This window comes from Pteropus alecto, unplaced genomic scaffold (genome assembly GCF_000325575.1).
Source record: "Pteropus alecto unplaced genomic scaffold, ASM32557v1 scaffold88, whole genome shotgun sequence".
Taxonomy (NCBI): Eukaryota; Metazoa; Chordata; class Mammalia; order Chiroptera; family Pteropodidae; genus Pteropus; species Pteropus alecto.
This window is the reverse complement of record NW_006494611.1, coordinates 574974-590124: the sequence shown is the minus strand read 5'-3', so window position 1 is coordinate 590124 and position 15151 is coordinate 574974. Positions and strand designations below refer to the sequence as shown.

Sequence of the window (15151 nt, the reverse complement as noted above, 5' to 3'; positions counted from 1 at the left end):
TGATATTATGGTAAAAAAAAAAAATCTTAAAATATTTAGATAGTCATATTTTTGGATTACCTTCCAGCACATCGACCCACGGCAATAGGAGGAACAGAGCCATGTACTTTTCATAAACAGAAACACAAATATAATATTCCATTGGTATGTCATCAGCACATACATACAGGGTATAGCTCAGGAATGTGTGAACTATTAACCAAGATCCCATAGGAGTACTGAAGAGTTTTATGCAATGGCTTTAGAGAATTCTAATTTAAGACCATCAGCTATTATTTTATGAATTTATTATTTGATGAATTTATAGCCTCCAAATTCTGCCTAGTAGCAGCATTCACACTACAAATATGTGAATGTTTTAATTTTGCATTGAAAAGGGCAATTTCGTGGGTTCATTTTGAGTCACAACAGAGATTTGTGAGACATCAAGTTTTCATCCTTTCTGTGAGGACAGAGGCCATATCTAGCATTGTTTATACCTTGGTATACGAGATGAAGGCAAGAAAATGGTTTTCAAAATAGTAGTAATTATTGAAATTGTCAAGGTCTACTGACAAACAGTATAAACTATATTGTTCTGTATTTGGATCATAGAATCTCAGAGTTAGAAAAAGACTTAAAAGTCATTTTATTAACCCCCCCGCCCCATGCATGAGTTTCCCTTACTCATCACAGACAAATGATGTCTTTCTAGTTTCGACCTACACCCCTCTAATCATAGAAAATCACTGCCTTGGAGGCATAATTATTAGAAAGCTCTTTTATTGAGTTGATGCCTGTTTTCTCACCACCTCTTTTTATTGCTGTGTATCAGAGTTGTTCTTGAGTGTGTGCTGCCTGGGTTTAATTCCAATTCAGGCATTTATTAGTTTTGTAACCTTAGATAAGTTATTTAATTTCTTTGTCTCTTCAACATAAACTTAGAATTTGACCACTTCTCATTTCCTCCATGGCTACCATCCTTATCACCAGTGTCTCAAAGTCTCCTAATCAGTCCCCACACATCTATTCTCAACATGGCTGTCAAGAGTGATCCATTTCAAATTTGGTCAAACCAAGTCACTCTTCCATTGTGCAATGGCTTCACATTTAATTCAGAGTAAAAGTTTGAGTACCCACAGTGGTTTATAATGCCCTCCATGCTGCTCTACCTTGTAATACTCTGCTTTTATCCCATCCCACTCCCCCTCAGACACCCAGGCAGCTTCAACCACACTAATCCCTTTCCTGCTCCTGGACACAAAAGGCAGCACGCTCCTGCATTAGGTCTCTGCTCTAGGTATATCCACAGCTGGGAACTCTCCTCCCTTGGACACTTGCCTCCTTCAAGTCTTTGCTTAAATCTTGCTTTCTCGCAGAGACCTATTCTGGCTCCTCCATTTAATAAAAGCAAATTGATCCCCATCCGTCTCACCCACCCAGCACTCCTGATGATTCCCCTTTCTAAGTAGGTACTTTTTCTTTTTTTTTTTTCTCCCATTTCATTTCTCACTTTCCAATTTACTATGTAATTTATTTTTTATCAATTATTTTTCTTCACTAAAATAAACTCTTAAGGACAGAGGCTTTGTCTATTTTGTTCATAGTACCTTGCATACAGTAGGCATTCAATTTTTCAAGTGAGTGAACAAAATTAGAAGATAACAAATTAATGCATATATAGCACTTAAATGATGGCTGGAACATAATAAACTTTCATATAATTATTATTATTATTGCTACAATTGCTATTACTACTGTTGTTACTTTCATTGCCATGCTTCTCCATGCCTGCTTCCTGGACAAAAGGCCTTTGGTCCATAGGATCAGATCACCTCTCAACTACTGAACTTGCCCAATGTAAGTTGACACTGTATCAGAAGGCTGATCTTTTAGCATGGGGTGAGTCCACAATGCTTACTCTACTAAAGCCACTCTCCCCTAATTCTCACTGGGGCACATGTCTGACCATCTCTCCCTACTTGCTCTTTGTACTCCTGGCTCCTTCTGCAATGGCTCTGAATCCCAGGAGGCCACTCGGGTCTAATTTTAAAATACATTGTTGGGTTACCATTTGTTAAAGGAGATGCAAACACTATAAGTGTAACATGCTCAACAATTTGACTGAATTGTTGACCATTCACATGGGTACAAGTAGTTTTAAACATCTTCCAGAACTAACTTTGCCACAAAGTAGATATTCAACAAATAAAAATTGGTTGAATAAATGAATCTTCAAAATGGCAAAAAAAAAAAAAAGTTGAATTAATATTATGGTTATTAGAATTACTTCTAATATTAAATTTTTATACACACAGATATCAGTTTTAAAATTAAATACCAAGCATATTAATTGTCCTTAAATACAATTTAAATTCATACTTCATATGGTAGAGAAAAGTAGGTTTCTGTCTACAAGCACGCAGAATGACAGTTGTTGCCTGGTATCAAGCAGTTGCGGTGCTAATTCTCCATGTTTCTACTTTAAACATGTGATTATTCCTCTGTTTTACACATCTTAGGGGAAAAAAAGATTAGACAAATTGCTGGTTCTTTCTCTTACCGCAAATTTCATCTTTTCTAAAAGAAGTAGGCCTGTTTGGCACATGAATGATCAAAATATGCCACTTGGAAATTTTTACTATGTGTCCTTAAACGGGATACTTATAAGATTGAGAAAAACGTGATCATCATAAAGAGAAGTCTTGAAAACATAGAATATGAAGACAGTGAAAAGAATTGTGGGTGAGGAATATTGCTGGAAAAAAAAATAAGTTGTATTAGGGAAATAATTACCTTCAGCTACTTGAGAACTGTCATTTGGAACAAGACTATATTTATTTGATATGAATCTAGAGGCCAGAACTAGGTCCACTGAAAAGTTATAAGGAAAAACTTTTGGTTCAATATTAGAAAGATCTATAAAATAATTAATTCATGCCAAATATAAAATTGGGTGATTTTAGGAGGGCATAAGTTTTCTGTCATTGGCGAAATTTAAACAAAAGAAATTTTCTCCCAATTCTGGAAGCTGTAAGTCCAAGATCAAGATGTCAGCAAGATTGTTTTTTTTCTGAAGCCTCTTCTTGGTTTGCAAATGGCCCTCTTCTCGCTGTGTCGTCACATGGTCTTTTCTCTGTGCACACACATCCCTGGTATCCAAATCTCTTCTTATAAGGATACCAGCCAGACTGGATAGGGCCCACCCTTATGGCCTCATGTTAACTGAATCACCTCTTGAAAGGCCCTATCTCCAACTACATTCACATTCTGAGGTACTCTGGGTTAAAGCTTCAACATATGAATCTGGGGGGCAGGCATAATTCATCCCATAACACTATTCCTTTTGGATGTAAAAGAGATAGACACTGTAGCAGGTGGTAGGCAAAGGGGTTGTATTAGATATTACCAATGATCTATCTATATTCTAATCCTCAGTTCAGAAACTTGGAGAGCATTAACATATAATAAAATCTCATGTATCCAAGGTCTGATTCTCTGGAGCTCTGTCTCAGCAAATAATTTGCAATTTATGATGGGACTGCTTCGCTTTTACCCCCAGGCAAACAGTATAAGCTAAGTGTAAAACAGTCTGATTCAAATTGCTATTTGTTTTACATAAATAGTATTAAAATAAGTAATTTCAATGATATTATTTTAAAATTATTATTTACTGAATAAAATGTTCATAATATTAAGATTTCAAAAATAAAAAAAAAATTCATCCACTATTTTGTCACCTACACCAATGAAAGTCTTCATTTTGTATTTTCTCTCATTACCCATAAGCATGCACAACACACTGAGAATAGACTTAGTGATAACACTGAGTAATGAGCAGCAACAAAACTCTCACAATTAAACATTTAAATTGTATTACATTCTAAATATTATTACCAGCAAATATCATCTATTTTGTTCCTGCAGAAGCAAAATTCTTAAAACTATATTCCTCAGCCAACAAGCCATAAAGGTCTTCATCTCAATAACGAGGACAAAATCCGTGGTGGCTATACAGAGCTTCCGCAAAAATCCGATGGGATAATACAAACTAAAGTTCTTTGTAGCCTCAAAGTCACCAGACAAATGTTAGGGGATGTTGTTTATGTATGTCAGACAGTCTTCTAACTGCCACCATAGAGAGCAGAGTACATGGACAAATCTGAATGTGGTCTTTGACTCTACATCAAGTGGAGACCCTGCAGTCAGACTTCTGGGTCAAACGCTGGCTTTGCAACTTATTAGCTCTGTGACCTTGGGCAAATTACCTAACATCTCAGTGCTCTGTTTCTTTCATCTGCAAATGGGAATAATGATTGTATCAACACTCAGAGAGATTGCTATGAGGAATAAATAACATAATTATGTGTAAAGCATTTAGAACAGCACTAGATGTCTAGTAAGTTACCAATAAAATATTAGCTATTATTTTTGATATTATTTAGCTTAAAATTTAATTTGAAGACTAGATAGATGAATAGATAAGATACTCCAGATTTATATATACAAGTTAGATGTGTATACATATGCATATATACACTCTGTGTACATAAAGTAATAAATTTAAAATGTCATGTGTAGAACAAAAGTCAGTGTTGAGTGAGTACACTGGATAGCATCTCACTATTTGACAGATGCAGGAAACCATTTTAGGATATGAGTATCTGATATAGGAAACAGTTTTACTTGCCTGTCTCTCCACTAAAATGTGAAATTCAAGAGGGTAGGGGATATAACTAATTCACCATTTAATTCTCAATTCAGCACATTAGTGACACATAGACAGCTTTGATAAATATTCCTTGAATGAACGCAAGAAAAATGAATGTGAGAAAAGGTAAGGAGTATGTTCTGGAAGCAGAGAAGGACACTTGTGTGTCCAGAGCAGGGAATTCACATGATAATAAGAATAGTTACTACTTATTAAATATTCAAACAAATGAGACTGTCTGGAAAACCTAGATTTGATTGTAGGAAAAGAAAGGTAAGGGAGCAGAAGAGAAAAGACTGAATCATTTTTGCAAAGAGAGATATCTGTACCAGCATAAACAATCTCCTAATTCCTGGACCCACGGCCCCTAGTATCTCCAGCAGCTCTCTGTGTGGCAATTGTGGGCACTTACGAACCTCCTCACTGGAGAACTCTAGAACACAGCCTCCAGGAAAGTAGTGGCCCTTCCATATTTCCTTTTCCCCAGAAATGAAAAACAACACCACCTTTATATTTAGGAACCTTTAGTTAACACTCTAACATCTACAGGCAGAGTCAATGAACACTCTTCCCAGATGGGAAGGCATCCCATGTACAAAGCCTCTTGAGGAGGAAATGCCACAGCTACTAATGCTCATAGCATTCATTGTCAGGAAGTGATTCTGTTTCTCCAATAAAGCCCTATTTATACCTTCAGAATGAAATTCAAGAGCAACAAATCGTTCTATTCTTTGAAAAAGTCACCTTTTTATTTTTTAAAAACATCTTTATATGTATTCTCTTCCAAGTTAAATAATCTCAGTTCCTCCTACTATTCCTCTGAGATATTTTTAAACATATTGCTTTATCCTTCCTTATACCTTTCCTCTAACCTCTCCAAGTTGGTGTGTGCCAAGGGGTGAACCATTGTTTACATCTCCTTCCTTCTGACCTTTAGTTCAGGACTCATCTATCAGGAGGACTGCTCCGAAGGTGCTTTGTGAGAATGAGAAAAAGATGCCACCCGCTGGGCAGACTACTTAAAAAAGCATCCCCCACTGGAAAGGCCAATTAGAAAAGGGTCCCTTTAAGCGAAGAAAAAAATGTTCCTTCCTTGTTCTTGGTCAGGCATCTCTGTACATTTCACAAGGGGAACAATTACCCATGGCCTTGCCTTTGAGGCATCTGTGTTTGGAGAATAGGATTAGTTAGCATCTATCTGTCATAGAGTATTGCTCTCTCAGAAATCACACCCTTTCCAGGTTCTTACCTCTACTTAAAGAAAAAAAAAAGTGTAACCCAATGCTGAGCAGAATCTTGAAAACGGCCTAAGGACTGAAAAAAACCCACAAAATTTCAGTTTTTACATGCCAGTTTCTTATTTATTTCTGTATTATGCTTGTGTTCTAAGCGACAGTTCAATGATGCTAAGTTCCCTATAATGTTGAAGATCATTTCTTGCTTAGCGGATACATAACCAGCCAGACCTTCCGATGAGCCAACAGCAAAAACAGGTGAACACCTCTGATTGCAGAATCCTAGTCACTTTGGGGGAAACATGGAAACAGGGTCGTGCCTTCAAAAGTACTAGTATCTACCTGGGGAGACAAATATCTACATTTAGAGTATGGGGAAGAGGGAGAAAGTGAAATCAGCTATGAAGCTTCGATGGACTCTGGAGTAGGGAGACAACTTACAGATATAGAGAAGAGAATCTGAGGCAGACTTGGCAGTGTATTTCCTTTTCCCCAGGGTATGATACCCACTTTGTCCTGGCTGAGGTGGATGCACTGGGAAGAACCCTCAGTGAGCACCTGGAAATTCTAGTACATCTACCAATAACTAGGAGTGTGACTTTGGACCATTCACACCACATTTCTGGATCTTCCTCATCTATTAAATGTAGTATTGGAAAAGATTATTTTCAAGGTGCACTCCAGCTCTCAGTTTCTATGAAGTTCTGAATTCTGTGAGTTATTTCCAACTTGCGAAGATCATTCTTAATTCTGATCTTTATCTTCTAAGATGCAATCTCAATTTACCCTAACCTCCCCCTCCAACAAGCCTCCAGTACCATGAGTGTCAAAATCAAACAATTCTAGTCTCTAATCTGACCATTTTACTCATGTTATTATATCTGAGAAATGAATAATACTTAAAGCCATCTCTCATTTTATGTTGTAGACTCTTAGAGCTGAGGTTTCTTCAATTTCTAAGTGATCAGTATGATGGGGCATGAAATAGAATCATAAATCCATTAAACTCTTCCATGATAATTTTCCTGGTCAATATATTCATTATAACATGCTTTAGAAATATTACATAAACTCTGATAATAATGCAATCTGTTATTAAATGGATTGAAATATGTCAGGGTCACTTTTCAACCTCCAATATCATTATATTAAAAGCCACATATAAGGTAAACCTAAAGTAGATATAAGACATTTTGGTCAATAAATTGGTTAGGTAGACAATGCAGTTAATCCTGACCTCAACATCCACATTTTAAGACAGGACCACTTTCCAAAAGAACTCCAAGAACTTTACTGATATTTTTCTAAGTAATTAAATAACAAGAAAATTCAGAGTCTTGCTGAAAATATGTAACAGATATTCTAAATATCCTCTTTCTATTGAATAAAAATTTCTAACATCTTTGTAGCATTGTTTTATTTAATATTTTTCAATTAGCCTATTAGAAATAGATAGCAATTATTAGCTTCAACATGTGGGCATATATACCAAAATCAACACATACTATGGTTACTACCAAATATATGCCTATAACACCACTGCCTGTCAAATCTCCACAAATATGACAGAAAATGAATAAAATAAATAATAAGCCCACAAGAATAAAGGAATGGTGGAGGAGATGACAGAAAGCCAAGAGCTGTGGTTAACATTTTGGAATTGAATGGCAAGTGGTAACTGATTTAGCAGAATGGAGAAAAGTGAAACCTAGGTATCTGCCTGAGAAGAAACAAGAAGCCTGCTAAGTCATGCATCAAGGAAGAAGTGGTAGTTGGAATTATGTTTGGAGAAAAATTAGACTCCTAAATCCTCCTCTCCCTGCACCAATCAGGAGACTTATCAAAAAATCTCTAGATTAAGGGATATTGGCCATAACAGAGAAAACATAGGGAGTTAAGTAATTGTCTATATCAGGTACTCGCAAACATTTTGATCTCAGGGCCACTTTACCCTCTTAAGATTTTAAGGACCTCCAAGAGTTCTGTTTATTTTGTGTATTGATATTTATCTTATTACAAATTACAACTGAAAAAATATTTATCAATTAATTAAAATAATAGCAAATCTATTATTTATTAACATAAATAACATTGTTATAAAACATAACTTTTTCCAAAACAAAAGAAAATAGTGAGAAGAGTGGCACTGTTTTACATTTTTACAAATCTCTTTATTGTCTAGCTTGGACACGAGTGACGGAGTCTCATATCTACTTCTGCATTCAATTTATCATCATGTGGTTTTTTTTGGTAGAAAAATATCAAGAAAATCCAGCCTCACAGAGATATATAGTTAGAAAGGGAGGAGTATTTTAATAACCTTTTTAGATAATTGTGAATACTTTTCTTTCATGCCATATTAAATCTCGTTTTTTTTAGTTGTTTTTTGTTTCATTTTCTTTTTAACTAGTGGTAGTTTCTGAAAGGAGAGTTATAATATGGAATTTGAAACCATATCATTGAACTGTTTAACTCTGTTACATTAAAATTTATTGATCTATCCTGTACTTTATTTTTTTTTTTTTTTAGGAGAGGCAACCCTTGGTTGACCTCACAGATTGCAAGGACCTTGTCAGCTTACAATCCCTTATTTTTTTATTTCTTATGCCTACAGCACCTGGTCTTCCTAGGTGGTCTGCCACCCAAGTACTAATCAGGCCCAATCCTGCTTAGCTTCCAAGATCAGACGAGATCGGGCTTGTTCAGGGTGGCATGGCCGTAGACTATCCTGTACTTTTACCCATACATTATTTTGTAATGTTCTACATTGGTCATTTGGAAAGTGCCAGTTCACTGATTAAGGGAGAACTTCCAAACATTTTTATATTTTTTAATACAATATCAAAAAAATCATATTGGTGACTATCATTGCTGGGTCCATTATTGGGAAGATATTAAGCTCGTGGTGGTAGAAGATGCAACTCTTCCAAAATTCTAACTCTCTTTTGAAAACCCAAATTCCATTATTGGCAATATTTTGTTCATTTTCGAGATAATGTCTCTCATAGAGCCACATCAGAATGACCATCTTTTTTAAGTCATTCTTTCGAGTAAATACGGTATTATGTGTGTGGGGGGGAAGGGGGGAATAGATGTAAACAATTGCACGAGTGTTTTCCTCAAGACACCATTGTACTCTGGTTTGCTGCAGAAGTGTTTTAGGTGTGCTTCTCATCTTATCACAGAGAACAATGAAAGGATGTGACTTAAAGGGTCAAAATTAAATCATAATTAATAACTACAACTGTTCATTCAAGACATTCTTAAGTGAAACTGGCTTTATTTTTGTTTTAATTGCAAGTTCTTGGTGGTGAAGAATATAGTGACAGCTAGTAGAGTTTGGTGCCACTGATCAGTACCAAGCACCAGCAGTTTTTACCTATTATTGTTTTTGCGCCGTCAGTGCAAATATCAACAGTGCAAAAGGCAAATGTCATCTTAATATCATTATGAAACTAGGTTTGACTCTGGAATCTTTGAAAGAGTCTTGAAAAGCCCCTGGGGTGCAATATTTTAGAAAGCCTCTAAGAAAAAAATCAAACATTATACACATGCACACACACACGCATATATACAAACTGAAAACAGAGATGATACAGAGAGCAACAATTAAATATATAATTAGCACCCTAAAAGAGACACAAGAAAACTATTTCAACCATGAAACAAGAACAGATCTATAAAGATATCTTGAAACCTTAAAAAATATGATAGTAAAACTGTAAGAAATTCAGTAGGGTTTTTAGAAGACAGAGTTGAGGAAATCATCCCGAATGTAGAAGGAAAAGACAGAGTAATAGAAAAATGAGAGAAAAAATAAGTAGAAAGTCAATCCAAGAATCTTAAAATCTTAAAATAGTTCCAGAAAGTAAAAATGCAGGAGAAATAAATTATAAAGTATTAACCCACAATACTTTTTCAATCACTAAAAGACTTGATTTGACATATTCCAAAATAAACAACAAAGGTTGCATGCCATAACATATCACTGTGTTATTTTAGAATTTTAGGCATAAAAAGAAGATCCTAAAAGTTTCTAGAGTGGGGAAAAAAAAAGGTGGTCATATATGAATGATTAGCAATCAAAATTTAAAATTTAAAGTCTCAACAAGAACTTTAAAAACTAAAGTACAGTGGAACAATGCCATCAAAATACTATAGGTACATTTCTTCCATAACACAGTTCTACTTCTAGCCAAGTATAAGGTAGATTATAGACATTTTCTAACTTGTAAAGATTTGAAAATATTTACCTTTTACTCACTTTCTCAGGAAACTACCAGGATATACAACTACCACATTATGAGAGTAAAAAGAGAAAAACTAGACATGGGATTCAACCCACGAGAGAAAGGTAGTAAATTCCTAGAACTATGGCAGTGGGAAATCCCAGAATGAGAGCAACTCATCTGGATTGGAACAGAAGGAAGGAAAGCTTCAGAAGGAATGCCCAAGACAAGACGAAACTGATAGATTATCTAGCATGCTGACCAAATTGAGAAGTATGTAGTTCTAACAATCATTTTAAGGAAGAAAACCTAACTATCATAATATGAGGCAATAATTAAGAAAAAACAAAGTGTGATACAAACATATCACAGGGCTCAATTATGAAGAAAATTTACATCATCATCATGTAAACACCTATTATTCATTTAACCCAACTGTTACCACAGGGTGGGAAATGCTTCTCATGATGAACCTTATAATACTATCTGACTTTTTAAACTACGTGTGTGTTTGATTCTGATAAAATTAAATTAATAAAAGATTATAGCTTTGCAGAAAACATTCCACCGTGTATGTTATTTTAGTGCTAAAATGACTATACAGTCATTTCTCCACCAACTGCCTGAACAACAGTTCTTGACTTTTCCTCTGGAACACACATGACAAATGACATTTCTATATGACATAAACCGATGGATGTTCTCATTGTTCTAACTGTAATGATCTTTCTCTCCTGGTTATTAAATTATATCAGAATACAAGTGACTAATAGAGTATTATAGTACAAATTTTAAGTGTTTAATATGTTAAAAGTTTCATATTCACAAATATCCCAAATTTAGCTACTCTTAGTAAGCGCATGACATACCTTAGGACTGATTTCAATACACTCGTGTGTCATATGCTGAGTTTGAGAACCACTGAGCTATATCAGGATTCCCAAACTCGGATGTCTATCAGGCATGTAAGAAGTAAACTATGTAAAACTCTCATTCTTGCTCTTTTCTTCTTTTGATAGAATCACGGGACCAGAAAACTCCTTTTTTTATTATAAGAGAAGCAACAGAGCTCATGTGATGTTGAAAGATAATTGATCCTAGGCCTCAGTATTTGAAAGATCAATGAGGGTAGTGGCATCTATGGTAAACTGTAAAGGACAAGACATTTATAGGCAGCCACCACTCAGCCCCAACCAATTACAACCGTACTGGAATAGAGGCAAATTCTCATCCCATCTCATCTCTATCTTACAGCTCCACATCCTAATGTGAGTCCCTTATCCAAGATGTAAGTCACCATAGAGGTATACTGTATATGATTCATATTTCTAAGACAGTCTTGATTTGCAAACTGACTCTCCCTTTCAATTTACAAACTATGAAAATGTCATGGAAAATCCAACATTTCAGTGTACGAACTATACCTCCCAGATGGCTACTCAAAACTGGAAAATATATACAAATCCTATATCCAACCATGTACTCAAATCTTCAGTTCAGAAAATGAGATTATCATATTTGTTATCTAATCTAATTGCAAAGAAGCATAACTCCTTTTCCTATTAGACCATGTTGTACTTCTTGGACTGAGCTAATGCCCAGTGATTATGCAGGGTGTAGATCTTGGATTTTAGACTTTGCGGTTCCTCTAAAGGGACAGAATAGTTCACAGTATAAGATAATACCATAGCAGTAATTCAAACAATATTTTTGCCTTCCAGCTGTCCTCCCAGATCCCATCACTCTCTCCCAGCCCTCCTTATATAGACTTCCTAATCCTTAGAGCATATGGTTGGAGTGTCCCACAAGTGCTACTCATTTATGCCACCTTGAGCCTCACATGCCCCTGTCTCTATATTTGGGTCTCAACCTTTCCACCAGTCTCAAAAGAAGAGGTTTCTGTCTTTATGTCTAAAGATCACAGTCTTTATTTACCCTAGGTTCTGCTCTCACAGTCATCCCTCCTCTACACTGAAGTTTTCCCTGTATCTTCAGAGGTCCAGGGTTTCCCTGTGTTCAAACAAAAGTAAACAAATGCTTCATTTTTACTCTGTTCCTTCTTCTAGGTGCTACCCAATTACTCCTTTTATTTCATTCTCAACTTTTACTTTTCTCTACATTAACCCTCCTAAATCTTGTCTTCCATTTGGCTCCAATTATAACTGTAAAATGAAAATGTGTCACATTCATATTAAACCTAGTTTACAAAATACTTCTATAAACATCATCCCTTTGAACCTCACAATAACTCTGTGAAGTTAAACAGGACAAGAATTATCTCCACTTTATAAAAGAAGAATCTGAGCTTGTGAGAGATTAAGATATACATCCAAGGACTTTTTAGATTCTTTTTCTAATTTATTAACTATTTTCCTCTTTCTCCTTTTCTGTTCCCCTTTCCAGATGTAAATATGTTCCTAACACTCAACCTTCTGATTTTTTTCTTTTTTTACTTTTTAAGTCTCTTCCTTTCAAGTCCATGGCTTTACACAGCTGACTCCATAACTGTCTCTAAATTAGAAACTTGAAGACATTTTAAATTTTGCCTACTCTTTCTTCATCTAGGCTACCCTTCACCAAATTCTGTAAGTCCCTTGCCTGAAATGTCTCATGCCTTCTCTTTCTTTCTATCCTCATTTCTACCACCTACCTCTAGGAACTCACCCCCACCTCAAGGCTAGATGATGCTCTCTACAAAATTTCAACACTCTAGCCAGTTTTCCTAACAATGGTCACTGTTTGCTTAGTGGTACCATCTCCTCAAGAACACCTACCCAGCTAAGCACTATCTGAGCCTTACTATGTAAGATTCTTTGATGAGGAGGATACAGTGTCACCACTTGGAGTGGCTCATGATGATAAGTGCTATTACTATCAAGATCTATAGGGTGCAGACAAGGGTGAGTGTGTACTGTCAGAAGGGGCCACTGAAAAAGTAACATATTAACTACATGGGTGAGAGGAAGCAAGAGCATATATACCTAGGCACAGAGGAGGTAAGGAAGGCATCTTGAAGGCAGATTCAGGTTAAAGGTTGGGCTAGCCAATCTATTGCCTTCGATCTTATTCTATAAGGGATACTAAAACAAGATGGAAAAAAATTATATTGAGCAAAATTACCCTCAAAGAAAGAATTGTATGGGGTTGGAAGGACTGTTTTGAGAAGCCATTTGAGGTGGGGATGAGGGAGTGGAGTGACTCTCAAAGGTCAGGCCAAAGTCTTCATAAAAAGGATAGGTCATGTTAAAGGATAGGTCACTTAGTTGTAGGCTTTGTGTGACTTCAGAGGGTGGGTGACTTTGGGCCAGAATTGGGTTGTTCAGAGCAAAGGCAGAGAGGTTGAGCAATGCCACGAGAAGGCCTGTTTCTCTGCTCCTCCCACTTCCTGCTAATGTGTATGCACCAAATATTGGTTTAAAGGGGCAACTGGTTATTACCCTGTCGGGGGTACCTACATATCTCAGTCCTGCCTTGGATCAGGAATGCTAAGAAGTTGAGGATGCCTGGAATTTAGGGTATATATAGTTAGGTGCTGGTAAGTATTTAACTTACCAGGGGTAAAAAAAAAAAAGTCTCCAGGGGTTAAAAAAAAAGCCCTAATTTCTACAGTTTACCAGTTTCTATAATGTAAATACTCCCCTATGGCTGATTTTAAACTACCAATATGACATCACTGAACATGGAGCTAGGAAGGGTTGTGTGCAATCAGCTCTCACAAACTGCTGTGCTCTAGAGCATCATGGATATATAAGAAAGTGGCTGGAAAAGAGGTCAACTGAACCAGATCATGGTGGATCTAGCATACCAAGTTTTCAAACCTAAACTTTATTTCATGGCAAAGGGAAACTATCTAAGGTTTTAGAGCAAGGGTAGAATTTCAGAAAAAAATCTTTCTTAATTTCCAGTGGACCCAAACTCATTTATTCTTTCTTTTTATCAAATTCTAACCAAAACATATTCATACACATATTTTCAAAATATGTCAAATAAAAAGTACTATCATAATCATGAAAATGTCTTTTTAATAAAACACTTCAATTTTTTTTTTAATTGGGGGGAATAACATACACACAAAGTTTATAAAAATATAAGTGTTTACTAAGTATATTAAAAGTTTTACAGCTACTAGTGATAATAAAACAATTCCAAATGATGATATGGCATTTCATATATAAGACTGGAAAATGTTTAACAGGATGGCAATAACTAGTGTTACCAAAGATATAGAGAGATGAAAAATATCATATGCTGTTGATAGAACTAGAGATTGTTAAGAATTTCTGGAGGCTGCTTTGGCAATATGTATGGATATATCTGACAAATGGCATAACTTTGTCTCAAGATCTATACTTCTGGGAATAATCCTGAGAAAATAATTCCATAAAATCATGAGGTTATTCATTGTAGTACTGTTTGTAATAGCAAAAAAGAAACTGGAAACAGCCTATAAAGGTAGGTTTATTGGTTCGGTTTTGAATACCACACGCATATATCAAATTGCTACATGATCATTAGAAACTATAATATAGCTGTACTTGTTGAAAAAAATGTTCCTAGATTCTAAATATTTTTAAGTGAAAAATCAGGTCATAAGACATATATATTCATAAATATATATTATGAAAGAAGATACAATAAAATAATGATTATATATGAGAAACAGGTAAAGATTTTTAACTTTCTTATCTGTATGTTCTATTTTTTCTATAATGAATATAAATTACTATAGATATTATCCTCTCAGCTTTAACTGATAGTCAACATAAGAAGTAGACATATAAAGATTTTCTGTATCTTCTACAAAATTGATATCCATGTTATTAATTAACAAGAGCAAACACATAACACATGACTCCGTATATATTGAGTAGTATTCTAAAGCATACATCAATGAAAATTTAACTCATGGGATCCTTACAACAGCCCTATGAGCTGGATACTGTTACTATTCCTTTTTACTGATAATGATACAGAAACACAGCAATTGTTCAAGGTCC

General features: G+C 35.4%; 1 pseudogene; it reads right to left on the bottom strand.

The window, feature by feature from the left end:
* Positions 1-8530: 8530 nt before the first annotated feature.
* Positions 8531-8649, bottom strand: LOC112474261 (annotated as a pseudogene).
* Between the last annotated feature and the right edge of the window lie 6502 nt (positions 8650-15151).